At 47.6% G+C, this 20,426-nt stretch overlaps 1 long non-coding RNA gene across 1 annotated transcript; it reads right to left on the reverse strand.

Moving 5' to 3' along the window:
- Positions 1-14,059: 14,059 nt before the first annotated feature.
- Positions 14,060-19,406, reverse strand: LOC109367971. The gene is made up of 2 exons (XR_002115606.1): positions 19,187-19,406; positions 14,060-15,141 (listed from the first exon to the last, which is right to left on the reverse strand). It is a non-coding gene; the product is annotated as an uncharacterized LOC109367971 (long non-coding RNA).
- Between the last annotated feature and the right edge of the window lie 1,020 nt (positions 19,407-20,426).

A 20,426-nucleotide genomic window follows, 5' to 3' on the forward strand; every position in this document is an offset into this window, starting at 1 on the left:
TTCCAACCCCCTGCTGTGTGCAGGTCGCCAACCAGCAGCCCAGGCTGCCCAGAGCCACATCCAGCCTGGCCTCGAATGCCTGCAGGGATAATTCCCCTCTCTCCAGCCCCATTCGCTCTCACAGCCCCGTGCTGAGCACAGCCTGGCATGGCTGCTCCCTCCCCATGGTCAGAGCTCTGCTCTGGGATAGAGCACAGAGTGAGCACCCTTAGTTTTAAGGACTTGCTGTAACATCAGCGACACTGAAGACTGCTTCTACTGTGATCTGCAAGGTACATATCCCTGGAGCTTTAGTTTGTATGTAATACGTGTATATCTGCGTGTACAAATATATTTATATGCTGCATACCCTTAATGGAAAGAACTGAAGTTCCTCAGCCTGTGATGAGGTGGGTGGTGGCAACTGAGAATTTGAGAATGCTCGAGAATTTTCTATTCCACAATTGCTTTATTTCTTATCTGGGATAAAAGGCTACGGGCCCAGACACAAGAATAATATATTATGCATGCTGAGACTTTAGCTTTTATTCAAAATCTGTAATTTTACAGAGAGTGACATTTTCTAGGGAGATTTGTTAAACAGCAAACGCAGTGCTATTTAGACTGTATAGAAGCACAGAGAAGGAATGTATTTCTAAGAACCAGGTTATTTGATTTTCAGCTGGAGATGCAGAATTTCCTTATGGGTCCCAGTCAGGCTGGGTTTCGCTGCAGCTGTCTCACTGAGCCCTTCTCTCGGGCTGCGCTCAGAGCTTCACCCTCAGAGGTTGTGCTGACATCTGCAATATGCTCCTGTGACTGCTGAGGCTGCAGGGCCTTGTCAGCTGCATACGATGAGTTTTCAGAGGACATCAGAGGTATTTCAGCTGATGACACTGTGACCTAATGCACCGCGCTCCCACGTCTCCCAGAGCCTGAGCTGCCCAGCCCAGCCATCTCTGCCCCTTGGGCAGCAAGCGGGCTGCAGGGGTCTGCCTGCCTTTGCTCGGATGTGCCCACGAGCTGCCTCCTTGCACCAACACAGCTCAATGAGCTCAGGTCCTCCTGCACTTCACCTGAGTTCCTGAATCCTCTTGTGAAGTGCAGCCCGGTGCCAGGATGCAGATCTGCCATCCTCCATTTCCACCAGGATAAGGAAATTATCATTTCTCTCCACTGAACTCCTTAGTGTCTTTTTCATACCGTTTTTCCAGTGTCAGCTGAGAACTGACCAGAAAATTTCCTCCAGAGCCTTGGGCACCAAATGATGAAATCCCTGAGATCACCAGGTCCGGCCATCAGCCATCACTGCCATGTGATCAGTCAGAGCATCTGGCTGAGATGGGACACGACATTTCTCCAAGTGGCACACAGCCTTGTGGCAGAAGACACAAGCAAGAGATGTGGTGGTACCCCAGCTCACCCAGCTCCTTCCCACCTCCGTGCCGCTCTGTGTTAGACTCAGCGCCCGGCTCTGCACATCTCCTGGTGCAGACATGCAGCTCCTCCCACAGTCTCTGTTCTTTCCTCAGTTAGACCAGGTGAGGTACAAAGCTACATCTTAGTGTAAGAAATTACCTTTTTTTTTTTTTTGCCATTTCTACTGTAATACAGCAGAGTGAATTAAGGGCAGATCTGCTCAGCCAGCAGATAAACACCATCTGATTTCATGTTACCACCACTGCATAAGGTGCACATCGGACAGCCACTGTCTGAAGAGAGTTTCTCAAGCCCTTCTGGCCTGCAGTGATATGACAGTGCTTGGAAAGTTGTAGGAAATTCTCTAAAAAATAAATTTCCTTCAATGGCAAACTGGTGCTTCCCGTGTTTCTGCGCAGACCTGAGGCTCAGCATGCATAGCACAGGACAGTGCACAGCACTGCTCTTCCAGAAAAAGATGAGTGAGAACTGCTCTTAATCTGCACAGATTTGAGCTTTCTGGTTGTCAAAACAAAGATGAGGTAAAAAAAGAAACCGTTTGAGGGCAGATGCCAAATGAGTTACAAATCGACCACTGAGAGGCTCTTCAAAAATAATGCTTCTACTTATCTGCCATTTCACATCAAGCAATCTAGGTCACTTTTCAGCAGCCAAGGGTGTAACCATTGAAAGAACAACCTTTTTTTCTTGTAAGGGCTGTGCAGTGATAGAGTTTGCTTTCAATTTCAGTGCATGAAGATTAAGATTTTAGCTGGGAGACAGTGAGAAATTGGCCCAGTTTGCGGAGAGGTTCGTGGTTCCGGGTGCCCCAGGTATTGCTTCCCATATTCACTATGCCCCATTACCTCTGTGCCTTTTCTGCTGTGCAGCATTAATCTACTCTCCTTCATATCCTGGGCAGTTTCAATATATCTCTGCTGAAGCTCACTCCCTGCAGTTTCCAGGGTTCTGACAGCACGGGAAGCGTTCATGCCGGCTTTGCATTGTGTCACTGAAACACTTCATATCCACTCAGCTTATTTCAGCTGTCCTTGATCATTCCATACTTGACAGAAGACCTCTTTGACATATGACTGGTCCAGTTAAGTGAGCTAAAAGAAGAATTATTTTGGTGCTGAGTATTTTGCTCCAAGTCTGGACTGCTGCCCTACTGATTTACCTCATAAGGACGTGAAGATAGCTTAGGGACAGATGATGGAGACATCAGATTGCAACACGCTCTGAGCTTCAGCACTGAGACAAGCAGAGCTCTCAGCCTGTACAGCACATGGGAATTTCTTTCTGCAGCCAGGGACTCCCACCCATCCTTCCAGAAAACTTCTGAACCCTCCCGAAAACTGAGGTCTTTCTTTGTGATTTCCAGCCACTCTTCTTTGCAGTCCTGGTTGTGCGAGGTGTCCTGCTGCTATGGTAGCAAAATGCTCTTGCAGACTTTTAGTGCTGTAATTTCAAAGCACTGCATTCTGGTTGATGTGCTTTCTGTCGGAGCTAGGCTAGTCCGGTACCTCTGTCTTTTACGTTGATATTCGAGGAAAATTCTGATCAGAACAATCAAAACTATTAACAGTATTCTAAATTGCTCGGATTTCTTCACAAAAGAAAAGTAATCCTTGCCAAACACCCTGTGGTGGAAGAGCAACCTGTAAGCTTGGTTTATCTATAAATAGGAAGGCTGGAACATCCACCCTTGATAGGGAAAGAAAACTTAGCACCTTTGATTATATAATTCATCACAGGCTGCTGAGTGGAAGATGATTAATGAGGAATAACTGAAGGGAAAATCTTATGTTGTGCTATGCTAAATTATGAAACATTTCAGGTGTTAGCAGGATGTGGAGAGATGGTGAGGAGTTTTCACAGACATGTCTGGGTCGTCAGCTCTGCGATGGGAAGTCTGAAGTTTCCTGGCTGGTGGGGTTGTTCTCTTGTCGCGTCCCAAGTGAGCCTGGCTGGCAGACTTAACAGCCCACAGAAACAGCACCGCCCACATTTGCTCTGTGGTTTTAAAGCAGGACAATAACTATAAGCATTAAATTCCTGAGAAACCGTATCCATACCAAACAGAATTGACAATTCTCTGTTCTCGCCCCAAATCTGCAACGTACGAGGAAAGGAATCACACTGTTGTCCATTATCTCATCCTGTTACACTTGTTCAACGATCCGTTCCTAAATTTTCCTGTCATCTTCCAAACTTGTCCGCTCAGTAGGAGATACACCCAACCTCAAAGCTTTGCACTTTGATTTTCCAGCTGACAAGCTTCTGCAGGTGTGCAGAGTGACAACCAGGGCAGTCCCAGCCAGAAGGGCAGTCCTGTACATGGCTGGGGGGGAAATGGATGTTACAAGATGCAAAGTTCAAAGTGCTTCTGCGCTCAGTACTGCTCCAGGTGTGCAGGATTCTGTAGGTCGGAGCAAGGGAAGTATTTAAACGTTTATAAATTGACACCAGGGGAGACAACAGGGCAACTTCTGGGCCTCCAAACTGAGTACCTCCCCCCGTCAAAGTTTACAGGACTGCTCCTGCATCACTGGTCTGTGTACAGAAGCCCCACGTCCAGGCGTGCTCCTCTGCCAGCACTTTGTCATCACTGGAGCACTTGAACTGCCAGAAGAGGACATTGGGTTCACAGTACATCTGAAAAGCCTGCACATTAGCTGACAGCATCGAGAGATGCCTGCACAGCGCTGAGCTATTCTCCTGCCTAAGGCTGTCAATACTTGCTGGTACAATTGATTCTGTCGGGGTGATGATGACAGATATGGATCACTCCGCAAGTGCAGCAGATACATGTGATCTAGCAGTTGACTTACCAAACTGCCTCTCCCAAATCTGAACATAATTGTTTTTAAAAAGAGCAATGTTATAAGAATATAAGAAGCTGAACAGCCTGATACAAGTGTAATTCATGTGCCCCAGTAACAGTGCTTAGCCTGGAGAGCAGCAAACAAGATCCAGGCAGGTAGCGAAATGCCCATACCAGGCTAGCAGATCAGTTATTTTTTCTTTTTATTAGAGAGAGACATTAAAACCAGTTACATACTCAAAGAGACACGTTTTCAACCTGATTTGCAAGCTTTCATGTAAAAGGAACTCCGTGCAAAGTCCTCTTATGATAAAAACAGGAACTAAAATCACAGAAAGATAAAATCACAGAATTGTTAAGGTTGGAAAAGACCTCCATGATTCTCCAGCCCAACCCCAGCCCACCCCACCACACTCACTGACCATGTCCATAAGTGTCACACCTCCACACCTCCAGGGACGGTGACCCCACTCCCCCTCTGGGCAGCTGTGCCAACACGTCACCGCTCTTCCATAGCATCAATGCTTTTCTTTCAGCCCAGCTCACTGCAGTGGCAGCAGTGCTGGAACCCATTTGTGCACACAAAAGGATTTTCAGGGAAATATTATCAGCATCCTTTGGCAGACCTGTGATGCCCTTGGCCATGCATCACCTGCCCTGTCCTTCCTTCTGCACAGAGCCTGCTTTGGCAGGGGAGCTAGACTTGATGATCTCTAGAGAACCCTCCCAACCCCTACAGCGTTGTGATTCTGTGATTCCCATGCAGGCAGCAGTGACTAGAAGAGGTACATCAAGCCAGGGAAAAGCTTGATGCATGGCCTGCAGAGAGCAGCGACAGCCGAGGTGGCAGCGACTGCCCCATGCTCTGTGGGCAGTGGGAGCAGCGCAGGCCCAGCAGCCCAGGACCGAGGCACGAAGCTCTCCAGGGGCAGCCAACATTTGGGCAGCCAACTTCTGCAAGGGGGAGCTAAGCTAATGTCTGCTCTGCACTCCTGCAGCCCCAGTACACGTGATGCCAGGTTACCGAGGGCTGCACATGATTTATCTGCTTTGGTTCTCAAGATCTTCCAGCCTCGAGTCCTGTTTTTTGTTTTGTTTTGGTTGTTTCTTGGTTTTTGCTTTTTTTCCCCCCAGACATCAGCAGGATCACCTGAAGGCTGAAAGAAAATCTGAAAGTCTGTTTAGATGACCTTCAAGGAAATGTGATCCGCTTCAGCACATCTGCCTCCAATTTCTATCATAAGCTGGTGAACAGACAGACGAAGCATAGAATTGTCACACACTGACATCTGCATGCTAAACTAATCACCCTAATTGGTATCTAAAGCTTTGCAGTAGTTGTGAATTCTATCAGAACATATTTCTGTTTGTTTTTTCATAGAAGCAAACATCACTGAAGTACTGGAAAAGGCAATAAGAAAAGGGATACATTTTGCTTCTTGTTGTAAGAATATTCACTGGAGACACACAAAGTTTTAATGTTAATGTCTGTGCATCGCTACTCCCTGCATGCTAAAAGAGGTTTGGAAATGCTTGAAAGGTTAAAGCTTTTGCAAATTATGAAGCCAAACCATTTTGGAGCTATAAATCCTGCTCATCTGGGATAGTTGTGCTTATGTAAAACCTCATGTTTTCTTGAGAGACTGAGCTGAATATTTATGCTTAGCACATCAAACACGAGGAAGGCACAGACGTTCACTTGTCTGCAGTGGATGCTTCAGAGTTTACTGAAATTCAATTATCCAGATTTCCCTCATACGTCTTCCCAGCATAGGATGGATAGAAGCCCACTGGTTGCCCTGGAGCCATGTCTCTGTAGATCCAGCTTTTACCATTTTTGATGGTAACTGTGCCCAGTTGGGCTCTGTGCCCCTCTTTCCAGAACGTACCAAACTCTCCACTGCTCTCTGAAACAGCCCCATCACTGCCTCCCAGGATGTCAGCACCTTAACTCTCACCAAAGTACATCTGCAGAAGCCTTCTGTTCTCTCAAAACCGTGTTTGGTTCTTTTTTGTTTGTATCTTCTTAAATAAGCATGTTCTGCATATAGTGAAATCAAATTTAGAGAGAGAAAAAGGTGCTTTTAGAAAGAAAACTGCCTCCCCTCGAACACCAGAACCAACAACGACTGTTGTGCCTGAGCCCTGGTAAGCAGAGCAGGATGTATAGATTTATTGATTTAGTTGTTGAAGGAGGATTTGTAAACATTTTCCTGGCTCAGCTCCGGCTTTCCATGGCTCTCTTGATCTTACCCTTCTTTCCAAAACAGAAAACGATTCCAGTCTTTGTATGGGAAGTTTAACCTCTCACGTACCATCCCAGCCCTTCTGCCATTCCTGGGCTCTCTGGCACAGTTCAGGACACCTCAGCCCATTCCTCTCCACTTTGTCTTTTGTGCCCCAGAAGGTGAGACCGACCAGCAGGGAGAGGCTGACACCAGCAACTACGAGAGAACACAGAAGTTTGAGCAAGCTCAGGTCCTGCTTTCCCCATTCACCCAAAGCACCCGTTTCCAGCTGGGCAAACACCGACAGAAAAGCTCTGAAATTCATTTTAAAATAATTCTAAATACTTTGGGATAAGTCAATGATTAGAAAAATACAGACTATAGTTGTCACTGTTTTATGGTTATAGACATATGGTCATACACACACATTCATATCAGAGTCTACTGGGTGTTACTACTGCAGCATCCTCGATGAAGGGAGTGAGCAGTACTCGTGCGTTTAAAACCACATGATTAGATTTGCCAATCATCCATAAATGCTTCCAACTTTTTACTGGAAGCAGCTGAGGAATTTGTTTACCAAAAATTATTTGTTGAAGCCACACAAAAGTATGCAAAGCAGCAAATGGAGCCCCAGCATTCTCGGGGCTGAAGGAACTTTCAGGCCACCCCTGCCAGCTCCCCTTGGGCAGCCTGTGGGAATGGCAAAAGTCACTGAAAAGAGTATCTGACGAAAAAAAGAACTTGCTTAATAAAATAGTGCCTCTGTCCAGGAACAGAAATGCTATAATTTAACTTGTAAAATCAATTAAACCATAGAAATAGCAAAGCTCATGAGCACAAAGTTGTCAGAAAGAAGTGTTTTCACTTGCTATGTGAAGCTGTAAAGCAGATTGTGAGTTTTTAGTAATAAGCAGTTAACAGATGAAATCTCAGCCAGTAGTAGGAAGGAGCCAAGAAACAGGAGCATCATCACTATCATTCCTAATGTAGGAAAACATTCTTGGAGAAATTACCTCAGCCAAAGCATGTAGCATTTGGCTCCATTTAACTCTCACCTAAACCAATATGTTGCAGGCACAGCGGGCTGCAACTTGAGATCTTTGCTCTTACAACTACTGAACTCAGCTTTGTGTCAGCTCAGGGACCACAGTTCACAACTTTTTAATGGCGTGGTGTGAAGCAAAAGACTGATGCATCTCTGGGGCTCAGCTTGCTCTCCAGACCCCTCGGAGCAGGGTGAAGGCTCCCTCTGCTCTCAAAAGCCACTGATGCCTGCTGGCCCCTCTGCACACGTTGTGCTGCACGAAGGATGCTCAGGGTCTCTGACGGCTCAGCCTGGCTTTCGGCTCAAGCTCTGAAGAGCATTCGGCAGCTTTCATTTCTTCGGGTCAAATTTAGATTTTTCATACTCTATTATGGAGATGATCAAATTGCAGAGCAATTAAAAATTAAACATCAGCAGCATGGTGAAGATGAAAATCCAGATTCTGTCTTGGGGACAAATGGCATTTTTCTACCGGTCCAGAGGGTTTGGCAGCACCCAGCCCCTCCTGGCCCATCCCCAGGTGGGGCACAGCCAGGGCTCCCAACTCAATTCCCTCAAGAACTGCTCCAGCCCTCCTTCCTCTTACTTCCAAACAGCATTTCAGGTGGGTTGGGAATCAAACATCGTTATGCACGTGTAGTTAAAGAAAGTACTGTAAAAGGCAGCAAAATCATGAGGGGGCACAAAACCCTTGGTGACATTCCTATGGACAATTGCCTACGAGAATCACACACACAGATAGAAATGAGGAAGCTGAGAAACAGGAGAAACTTCACCTCTGAGCACAGCTCAGCTCTGTTACATTTGTCTCACATTCAGTTCTGCCCATCGCATGGGAGAAAGTTTATTTAAACGCACAGTACCCACAGGTACCTCAAAGAGCTTAAAAACAGTGGCAGGAAGGCAGTTCCAGAGCATTCGTACATACAAAGATTGGTATGGCATAAGATTATTAATTTGTGCAATGACTGCATAATTAATGCTTTGTCTCATCTCACTCTTTTAAATGTATTCCCACGTTACACAGAAGTTGTGGGCTAATGAATTAAACAGTTTGATGTTGATGAATCACAATTTTGCCTATCAATATTAAAGCATTGCCAGAGGTGTGTTTTTCAGTTTGGGTCATGAAAGTTTAAACCATAATACTGTCAGAAATGCAGACACCACACTTTGCCAAAACTCAGCGTGAAAAATCAAATGAGTCCAAGTTCTGATTTCAGATTTGGCTCTCAGGAATTTTTTTTCTTCTTCCCACAGAAGCAGTGATGTGAACACAGAACTTCAGACCTATCGATAACAGCATCTGGAACATAGAACTCCGGTTGCTTCTGAAATCTCAAGTCAGACATGGTTTGTTCAGCCCTCAGACTCCGATTAATGTGGTAAGTGGTACCAGATGGTAAACGCTCCGAGAAGCCTCTGCACTTCAAGGCAGTGCCAATCACTCCCAGCACTGCTGCAGGAGGGCGAGGGCAGCGCCAGCCCCAGAGCTGCACTGGCTGCGCTCAGCCAGCAGCAATGCTTCGTCCCACTCTGAGGAGGGGGCAGCTGCCAGCCCAGAGAGGCAACGGGCCCTCTGTGCTCTAACAACAAAAACACAAAGTGCTGACCTGGCAAGGGCTCAGCCCAGTGCTGGGCTGCCTTTTGGCACCGTGGGGCTGCTCTGGTTCGTGGCTGTCACACAGTGCATGAACCCTGAGTTCAGCCACAGACTGCAGCTCTGCACCAGAGCTGTGCCTCCTTCCAGGCCCAGGGTGGAGCTGCTCATACAGCACTGCAGGCGTTGCACTCTGCTGTTTTCATGCAAAGGACGGTGAGAGGAGCCGACCACACGGCTGCACAAAGTGGTGCAGTTAGCAGAGCATTCAGCCATGAGACAAACGCTTCAGCAGCTCCCCGTGGGAGACCTCCAGGCCATCTCCTGCGGCCCTACCAGCACAGCCACGTCCACTCAAGTTTTGGCAGATCCACACAAGAGACTGGCACTAAACCAGAGCCAACAGTGCGAAGGTGTTTCCTGCACCCAGGTCTGCATGATCTACATATTGGGCTACAGCTTGATACATCCTCACTAGGTAAAGAGGAGGGGAAGGGGGGGCAGCGGCTGCTCCCAACTCCTCACATACCCAGGGGTGCAGCCCAGCTCCTGGAGTGAGCTGCAGTGTGACCCCATGGTTGGCCTTATGCAGGAGCCACCACAGAGCTGTCAGTGAGGGAGCATAAGGTTGGGCAGCAAGGAAAAATGTAAACAAGGACAGAAGGGAAATGCTGAGCTGTGAGGGCAGCAGCAAGAGGAACCATAGAATCATTGAAGTTGGAAAGGATCTTTAAAATCATGCAGACCAAACACCAGGCAGCCATCGGTGTCTGCCTGCTCTGGCTGTGATTGCAGCCATAACACAGAGCAGGGGCAGCCCGAGGCACAACAGGGCAAAACAGTCTGGGAATGATGAAGAACTCAGCTCTGGAAGGCTAACAGCATGCAGCCCACAGAGAAAGGGGAGGACTCTGGCACTGCTCTATTCAAAAGGCAAGGAGACTTCTTTGGGTTATATTACAAGTAGAAGGAATACATTCTAAAAGCGAGTCTGATGTCTCATGTCTGGTGTGTTGTATTTGTAACATCATTGCTCAAGAGGTCACACTGCAGAACAGAACTAAAGACACCCACAGAGGTCAGTGACAAGCACCAGGGGTTGTTGATGTACGCCGTGCCTCTGTGCTACAGGAGAACAATGTCTGAGAACAACTGCACCAACAGCGCCTCAAATCAGGAACTGTGACCCCCTCCATCAGATGTTAGACAAAACTCGAGCAGCCTCCAAAGATATCTTTGAGGATTGCAGTACAGCCCAAAATCTCCCACAGCAGGACCTGCATATGAAAAGAAAGGGTCAGCTCTTAAATGTCACAGGTTCTCTTCCTTCTGCAGCACAGTGAAGGGAAGCGTCCTGCCTGTACAGCACAGAGCACGTCCAGCAAAGCAAAGCCCTCTGGCACAGACAGAGGTTGGGAGCACCGGAGAGCTGTGATTCCCAGCACCAGCCCAGCCAGCTTAGCTCCTGCCAGGGAGAGAGAAAGCAGTCACCTCCTCCACACGCAGCAAGAGTTCCTGCATACCGACCCACACCGACAAAACTGAGAAGAATCAAAGCCCAAAGGGCACTCCAGTGCTGCATGCCAACGTTTGCTTTACAGGGATGCCCACTGCTTGCAGAGATGCTTCGCAGCACTCCTGAGCCCTGCTGTGGGAGTTGCCCACATATCATTCCCAGGGGACTTGATTTTCAGGCTGAAAATCAAGGAGGAATCACAGAGCGGTGCCACAAGCAGTGAAGGTTTGCACAACCCTCCAGGGAGGCTGCTGTTCTACACTGCTACCAACCGAAGTCACATTCTGGCTTCTTCCAAGGGAAGGTCCCTTTTGCTGTGTCACTGCAATGAGATGTGAAAGTTGCATCTTCTGGGAAAGCTGTGACACAGCAAGAACCCATGACAGCCTTGATTTTGTAGAGATGTCAGGGGATACGGGGCACTCTGCCAATGAAGTCAGCCCCTGGCTTGTTTTCTTTTGCTGAGCACTTTGCTATCAGCACTGCACTGCTTTGCTGGCACCCACAGGAGCTCCCTGGGTGCCATCGGGAGCATAGAGGGTTCCACCACCTCACAAACCCAGCTCCACAACTGGGACTTCGCAGTGGTGCATTCAGCACATCTGCCAACGTTCAACCCAGTCAACGCTACAAACAGTTTCAGGAGGATTAAGGAGTTTTCAAGTTACTTTATGGAAGACTTTAAGCCTCAAAATGTTACCCCTGGGGCTTTATTAATTCATACAGAACTTCATATAATCCTCACAGATTGATTTAGAAGTGACAATTCAGTCTGTATCTACTTCAGGGACTACTTCTCATAGACAACATTAACAACACGGATGGAAGCAGCTACATCCTTCAGTTACATCAAGGAAATGGTTGTACTGAGCACTGACTATGCTCAGGGAAAGACCATTCCTACTCCAAACTGCTCACCATCTAACTCAAATCAGGTAGAAAGCAATGCAATGCATGTATCGACTTGATATTGTGCATTAAGTAACCCCGTAGAATATCTGACCTTTTTCCATAGTACTTTTTGAAATAAATTTAATAAACAAAAAAATAATGCAAATTGCTACATTGCATAACCATGAAGAGCAGCAGTTTTGTCATGTCCAAAGTCGCCAGATGTATCAGAAGGTAACAACAGAAGCAGGGGAAACAACGCTGAGCTCAGCTATTATGGACAAGGCTGAAAAGTTTACAGAGAGGTAAACAGGAACTTCACTAGGGCAGGAGTGCTGGAATTACTGGTGTGTGCATCCTGCCAAGGAAGAAATAACCGACTGGTATCTCCACTCACCACCCAGCACCTATTGGTTGATCTCCGGGGATTCAGCTCTGCAATCTCCTTACTATTAGATATATTGCATCTACAGTTAATCCACTAGCCCACTTTGTCATACAGTAAAGTTTGTCAGTGATAACTGAGTAGTGAATGATCACCCTATTGTACATCTCAGCCATTTTCATAGCAATTATTGGTAATAACGTTGCTGGATCACTAAACCCAAGGAAACAACAGAAGGCCAAAGGGCCAATTTCTCTACTGCTGTTGTGACATGACAGTCCTAAACCCCACCAAAATGAAGTTATTTCCCATCTATGGCTGCAGAGAGGCCCCTGCAAACCAGGATACTGGGGAAATAACAGCGGAATGCACCACCCCCCCAGCCTCAGGGCTGCCTCTTCCACAAAGCAACCCAACAGTCCAAGAGGTTTCGGTGTAAAGACCCCAAGCAGTAGCTGTGCCCCAGAGCAAGCTGCAGCCATGGTTAATCACAGCCCTTTCTAAAGACCTGCTGCTTCGTTCTAGTCAGAGTTTGCTGGGTTTTAACTTTCACTGTCTGGCTTTTACCAGACTTTCTTTCTGGTAGATTAAAAGAGCTGTTAAAACGTGTTTTTATTCCTAGCTGCCAGCTCTGCAAAGCTTTGACAGTTGGGCCACATTTCTTCCTGGGGGTGGGGGAAGTACAAGCTCCAAATAATAACACCTCATACTGTCACCTTAATCTTTAGTGACACCTGTGCAAGAAAATGCCTTTGAAGGAATCACTAAAATAGAACTAAGTGGCCAAGCAATTGGAAACAACTGCAGTAAAGATGCAGGTGGAGACACTCCAGCTCAGTTCACACCGCATGGCGCATCGCTGTTACCTGTGGGCAGAGGTTGACCCCCTCCTCTCCCCGATCTCCTGTCAGGGATTTGTAGGGAGCAGTGAGGTCTCTCTTCCCTGTCAGCGTATGAAAGGGTGCACACAAAGGCCTTCTAGTGCCTTTCTTTTTCTTAATTCCTTTTATTTCTTTGCTTTCTATTAGTTTTTCTGGTCTTGTTCAAGTTCTGCGCAAGGTAAGTCAGAAGATAATTGTGAGGCTTTTTTTCCTAGTTACGTCCTATGCCAGTACAGGAATCAGTATGGGACCAGTGCTATTCAATACATTCATCAACGACTCGGATGAGAGAATGGAGCCCAGTCAGTGCATGGCTCACCTGCAAGCAATGTGCTCCTCACGTGCCTCTCACTGGAGGCTGAGGTGCTGGGAGCCTCAAGCCTGCCCAGGGGCCGTTTGGGCTGCACTTCATCTGTTTGGAGGGCACACAAGGGTTTGGCACAAATCGTGCTGAGTCTCTGAGCTTGGCAAGTTGCCTATCATGAACACAACACGTAAGTAGGTAATGTCACAAAGACATGCAGCTGTTCATCAGGCTATTGGAAATCCCAACTCCCAGTGATTAATCAGAGGGCTCTCATATGAAGGGCGATGCTATTTCCAGCACACACCAAGGTCAGGGCAGAGGATATATTCCTCTTGCTCTGCTCCCATGGGGTGCCAGCAGCACCACACATCCTACAAGCAGCAGTCAGCTTTGCGCTGCACTTCATGCTTCTAGCTGCGATCTACATGTTTGTTTTTTTCTTCCCTAGATGTTATACCCAGTGCTATGTACGGCTTTCTTTGGATTTAATAATCATTAAAGCAAGCTTTACGTCATTTTCACATTTCTGTTATAATTCACATTATTGAAGTACAGTGCAAAAAATACAGCTGAGGCCAACAGGCAGAAGTCTGTAAGAAGCTGAGCATGTAAAGAGAAAGTCAGCAACAGAAACCTCAGCCAGGTTTCGGAGACAAACACAGGGAGTGCTTTGACTGGGATTAAGAACTTCACATTCCAGTGACTCCTGGTATGAGCTGGGCTTCACTGCAGTGGGTGCAGCACACAAAAATACATGTATACAACATGGGCTGTCTGCAACGTGCTGTAATTAAAAATTAATAAAATGTGACAGACAGGACCCTTAGCATTTCTATCCACAGGTGGGAATAGGAAACCCAAGAAAATGAAGCTCGTCCAGGGAACCCAGTGTTCTTCCTCTATCTCAGAGCACAACACCACGTTCCCCCACATCCCACCTCCAGTCCCACCATCCACAGTGCTGGGGCTGTGCAATTGTGCAGGGCAGCATGTCCCACACAGGGTGAACAACAAAATACGGTTGCAGAGCTCTTTGCAGGGCTCTGGAAGACCCTGTGATTTATATGCACTTTTACTTTGCTAAAGATACATTTGCTTTCTTGTTGTGAAGATTCACGAGAACAAAACTGCTGTTGAACAATTCAACAGCAGACCCCTCTGTGCTCCAGACAAAGTGGGGGCAGGCCCCTGCGTGTGGGAGAAGGGGCCTCCAGGCAAATAACTAAACCTACATGCTAAAGAGCAGTATATGTGCCAAGAAGGCACAACAAGATGTTCCTCAACATCAGTACCATGCATGGGTAAATTGAGGGACCACCAGAGACCCGATTCAGTACCTTGTGCAGAGGCAGTTTGGCAAACATATCAGTATATACAGCGTTAGATTTCCTGGAAACCGATGGGCAATTCTTGGAAACCATATAAATATTCTTTTTTTAATGTCTATAAAGAGCGTGCTGTTGGCACGTATGCCAGGAGGAAAAATCCCCTATGCACCCCACGCTGCAGTATCCTCATGTCAGCTTTCTGAACTATCATTTGGTTTGGAGAGTTTTCTTGGCTACAGTTATCAGTAAGAAGGGCAAAACCCATCCATGTCAGCAGGGTTAGCAAGGCCCTGCAGGGGCTTAAAGCCAGGCAGAGATTCCTTTCCCTATCTGTGCAATGCCCCATGCCAAGATCCCAGAAAGCCAATTATTTTTAAGAAATGCTCTGGTCTGGATGTCTGTGCAGAACAACAGCCATGCAGCATCGCTGTGGTAAGTTTTGTCTGGATGTTTTTCCACAAAGGAAAGACATTATAAGAACACTTGAAATGCAAGCCATGGCCCAAAGCAGCACTCCAGGTCCCCTCTGCTGAGGCATTTATATGAAAGAATCCAACGCCGGGCTCCCTCTGGAAGTGCATTCACTGAGTGCCTCACTTAACAGAAGTCAGCTGGAGACCAGATCCCTGTGCACAGACTCTGAGCTCAGAGACTATTGCTTTGTAATGGCACTGCATTAGGTGACTTGCTTTGCTTTCCTTTTCTGTTTTGCACTTGCTGTTTCCTACGACTCTGAAAAAAACACAAATCGATTATTTCCTTCGCTTTCAGGAATGCAGAAATCACACTTTTCTAAGTCTTATTCTGGTGTGAGCCTATTGCATGGCCTTAGCATTGAGCTGTATGCCAGTCCTGGCAAAAGGAAACAAATCACAGTAATGTGGAAAGTGTTTATTATTCTTTCACCCGTGCTTTGGCTAATACACCTCCCAAAATTAGCTAAGTTTCTTTTAAATTATAACTGAAAATAAATTATTTTCTTCTGCTCTATTCTCTGTACACCCAAAGGCACCCACAGGGCAATGTCTGCTTCCTGTATTTTAATTTTACCACAAATATTATAAGCATTATAAATTCACTTCTAAAGAAATAAAATCCATCAGTGCACAACCATTCCTCCCACACCCAATCCTCCCTCGGTGCAGGAGCTGGGAGCCCAGCACACAGGTGGCCCTGACAGCACACCGATGGCACACAGCAGCACACCTCAGTCCCTCCCTAAGCTTCAGCTGAGCTGTTTTCAGATGTACAGTGCCAAAGTATCACCTCGTGGTACTTGCATGAGAACACACACAGCAGCATTGCACCCCGAGCTGCTGCTACACCGCACACTGGCTGGCAGCACGCATTGGGCAGAGCTGGGCTCAGTATGTGCACAAAGACAACTGCCAGGACCAGACTTTTTTATTATTATTATTTTTAAACTCATGTCAGCTTGTATAGCACCACTCCTAGATAACCATAACACATTTCAGCCACTGCCTATCAGTCCTCAATGCAATTAATGAGCCTCTTCTGTGGCATCAGCAAGTTAACAAGAGCTGTCAGCTGAGGCACAGTGCCTGCCCTGGGGCCACACGTAGGCACTCTGCAAGGAGACGAGAAGGCTATAAAATAACAAATTTATATGATTTTGCAACATTTCTCTCAAGGACTTAAATAATACAAAAGCACTGTGAGATTTGCACAATCAGGTATCTCAGCTCACTAAACCATTTCTGTTCCTGGCAGAACCACGTGCTATTGGAACTTTGCAGCCAGCACGCAATAAACCAAAGGACCTTTGCCATCAGCCTCTGTTCGCCCCACCTGCAGCATCAGCAGTACTGGGATCCCCCCAGGGCTGCACACCCCAGTGGGAGGTGCCACAAATCCCCCAGGGCCCCACAGAGAGCTGGGGCCACCCGCTTCCTCAAGATGCTCTCAGCCCAAACCTTACTCTCCATGTGGGGTATCTGCATGCTTCTCCCCACCATCCACAACTCTGTGCCCACAGCAAAAAGAACAAGATCCCATAGCCACTAGCTTTGCCCCGCACTCAGGTTTGCTTTTTTGTGCTAATAGCAACAGGACTTCGGCACAAGATGTGCAATAACTGCACTTCTTTCAGACGCCGGGTAACTTTTCACTTTCCTTACCCAAACCGTGAGATTTTGAACGAATTTAGCCAGCTACGACTTCAGGTTCAGCACCTGCAGAGGTCGTGCTTGATGTCAGCACTGGAGCGGCTCCTGGGGACCAACGAGGAGCTCCAAGCACAGTGCAGGGGCTCCCTGCAGCTGAGTGCCAGCCTGGGATGCAGGGCAGCGAGGTGCAGGCTGAGGTGCCATGCCCCGGGCCGGTGGGGAGCGTCCCCATTTCCATGCATCAGCTCTCACTCCTCCCCACATCCCGCTGTGTTTGGCTCACTGTCCCAGCTCCTCCGCTCCTGACAGACTGCGCAGATCCACATGTCGGCAGTCAGACAGTCTGATCACGGCTTTTACCTCAGTAAGAGTGGAAAACGTTAAAGGATTTGCAAAACATCAGTTCTGTGACTGCATCTGTTCCCTGCTCCGCATCTGTTTTCCTAACAAAAAAGCCTCCAACAAAAACAGAGTACAAGAAAACTTCAATGGCAAGAAGAGCTCTGTAAGCTCTTCACAGAAGGTAATAGAAATCAGACTGTGAGGATGATTATTCATATCCTGAGGTTTTAAAAATCTGTCTTCATTGAAAAGCCAAAAAGGAAGAAAAAAAGAGGGGCTTCAGTAAGCAAGGAAAGCAGAGTTGTCACACTAAGATCCATAAATCTCATTTTCTATGTTTATGTATTGCATGTGTGTGAATAATCACGCCAAAGCGATTGCTTTTATGCGTTTGTGAAATAATCCCAGTGAATGGATTGCAAATTATGAACCAAAGCCACTGAGGATCCCACATAATTGGCGGCGCTGCCTCTCCCTTGGCAGTGCTGCCGCCCCGCAGCTGGCCCATTGTGCCACGTTCTGCCTGTTTAACTTCCCAGCTCAAAACATTAATCCAGCAATTAGGAAATTAGGAGCTGCTTCTGTACCAAGAAGTGAGGAGACAGGCCCCACTCCAGGCAGATGACACCGTAATGATAACCACAGCCTCGCATTAGCAGAAGCAAAGGAGGAATGCCAAAACATTAAACAGAACTTTGCAGAAATTCTGGCGGGTTATCTCCACTGAACAATCACGTCCCATGCCTGAAACTCTGTCTGTTCATGTAACAGCTGAGAGCTTTCTCTAGAATGAATTCAAGGACAATTAGCTGGAATCATCCTGTGAGCCCTCAGAGGAAGTGTTATGGCTTCCCATAAAAGTACATCCACTCCATTCGTTATACTCAAAATCTTGTTATGGGTAAATGGGAGCACGCATCCAAGGTGTCAAGAAGTTATTGCTCTTCTAATTAATGTTTTACTGGCCTAATCAAAATACAAGAGCCAGTTGTTATGAGTCCAGTTACAACAGCACTAACACCTACATTCCAAATTACCTAACCCTTATTTTAAATCAGTCGTTAAAAGCACGGCCAACCCCCGTGGCTGCGGTTCCGCAGCAGAGCTCCCAGCACCAACCCGTGGGCAGGGGCACCCCTGTAGGGCCAGCAGCCCCTCCTGAGAGCACTGGCAAGTAATTAACAAAAAGGAGCCCAGCTGATGTCACAGGACATTCAGGCAGCCAGCACTGAGCCACGGGGTGGTTGCTGTTCCAGAGAACACGAGCTGAAGTCATCTGCACCACAGAAAGCCCATGCAAGGCTGATGCTGTGCTGCATTGTTGGCACAGAGCCCACGGCACTACTCAGCAACAGCACATTTAAGTGTAACGAGATATTGGGTACTTAATTGTATGGAGAAGGATACCAGGAGAAGGCACCTTACGTTACTCAGGAGCAGTGCCCAGGGAAGGAGGAGACAGCCACAGGGGGAAGGAGCAGGGAGCCAGAGTGCACGCATCCCCTCCGTCACAGTTCTGCAGGAACCAGAGATGCAGCCCCAGGGTGCAGCCACCTGCATCGCTGTTAGTTAGGAATAACCACAGCAGAAACAACTGGCCCGGGGGGGCAGGAACCACCACCAGCTGCTGCTGCTCACAGCACAAGCTCAGCCCCGAGCACTGCCCTCACTCTCCACCACCAGCGAGCAAAGAACACGGCATGAAGGAAGATCCTGCATCTTGAGAGCAATAGCCAGAGCTGTGCTCAGGCACATTTATTCACCATTAAAGTTATACTGTTTGAAAAATAGGAATTCAGAAAGCTCACACTGGCATGTCAGTATGCAATGCTGTATCTTACAAATAAGGCTCTTTCTTGCACCAATTAAGAGTTTCCTTTGACTTATTAAACTTTTAATCACAATGCACTCATAGCCTTGCCCCAGTCACACTGGCATCAGCACTTCAGAGAACACACAGGCTCACCCCATCCTGAGGAAAGCCTTTGGAACAGCTGTGTGGAGGAGCACCCCACGTCCTGATCCCAACTTCAAACTCACCTGGAGCTACCCACAGATTCACAGTGTAGATGTAAATACTCATCCTTTAAGAGAAGTGAATGGTATAGTGCTGTTGGTGTCATAGAATCATTGAAGTTGGAAAAGACCTCTAAGATCACCAAATCCAAGTCCACCCCACCCCACAACACCCATTGTTCTGCCCCTGAAGAAGCTAAATTGCTTCTGAAAGGCTCTTGGCAGCACCAAGCAAAGAATTCACAGGTAGCCCAATAGCCATACGCACAAAGACAAAGAAGAGTTGCACTCACCCACTGGTGAAGGGGCTCTCAGACCACACAGAACACCTCCTCACAAAGCAGCCCAGGTCCGAGAGATTTTCCCTCCCGTGGCTGGCTCTTATATGAGCCCATGGAGGCTCCTCTCTGGGTCCAGCCGTCCTGCTCAGCTGGGGAGCACAGCTGCAAACAACGTCCCTGTGCTCCCTGGGCAGCCACAGCCCTTCTCAGGTGCTCCACCGCCAGTTCAAGGTGGCTCGGTAAAGGTTCCCCTGCTGCTCTGAAAATCAGACGCCATTTAACTCGGTTCACCTCTAGGTACAAAGCAGAGGCTATATCAGTTGTGAAGTCCTTCAAGCACGCTCAACAAGTATTGCTAGGTTCGCCTAAGGAACAAACCCATTGCAGAGTACACTCTGGAGAGCAGGTCTGCTCACACCACAGCTCCCAGGTCCTCAAGTTAAGGGGAGCAACTGCAGAGAGGCTCCTTCCTGCCATAGGATGTTAAAGTCGTGTTCATGTCATCTCCAGTGGCACCATAATTAACACCACAGATCTGTTTAGCAGGTAGAAATAACATTTATTGTCCCTTTTTCCTGGAATTGTGCCACCACACTCTTTGCTGCCTTGGCCTGCAGATGGGTACTTCTGTGTACACTGAGTGTCTGCAGGGATGGTCACGTTCTATCACAACAACTCATCCACCACCAAGTCAGCGCTCGAGAGCAGCCAAGAAGTGGTGCCAGCACTCAGCCTTCCCTCAGCTCCCCCCAGCCCCACTGACACCAGGTGCAGCTGTACTTGTCCCCACAGCCCTGCAGCCCTGTGACAGCAGCACATGAGGGCTCAAGGGCACGGCCTTGCACAGCTTCTTGCTTACAGCAACCTCTGCCTTATTCCTTATTCCTTGCTAGTAGAGTCCCATCATAAGGACTGACAAAGTAAATGCTATCCCACATAACCACGGTGCACAGCTGTACTTCCCGTAGAACAGCTCGAAGTGCTGCTCTGCATGGATGGAGCGGGTGCTCCTGAGCCAAACATCAGATTATCACAGTTAAAACGGGTACATTTTCTGGTAAGAATGTGATTGCTGTCTAACCAGCCAGGGATCTGTTGAGCTGCTGCAATGACCCCCATGGGTGCTGGCAGCACACTTGGTCCCAGTGGAAGCATACAGCCATGGTCCATGCAGCACAACTCAGGACAAGACTGATCCCCAGAACAAAGTCGCAGCAGAGAGGATCCCTGCAGCCCAGCACCATCCTGGCAC

The sequence above is a fragment of the Meleagris gallopavo genome, chromosome 5 (assembly GCF_000146605.3).
Source record: "Meleagris gallopavo isolate NT-WF06-2002-E0010 breed Aviagen turkey brand Nicholas breeding stock chromosome 5, Turkey_5.1, whole genome shotgun sequence".
NCBI classification, from domain to species: Eukaryota; Metazoa; Chordata; class Aves; order Galliformes; family Phasianidae; genus Meleagris; species Meleagris gallopavo.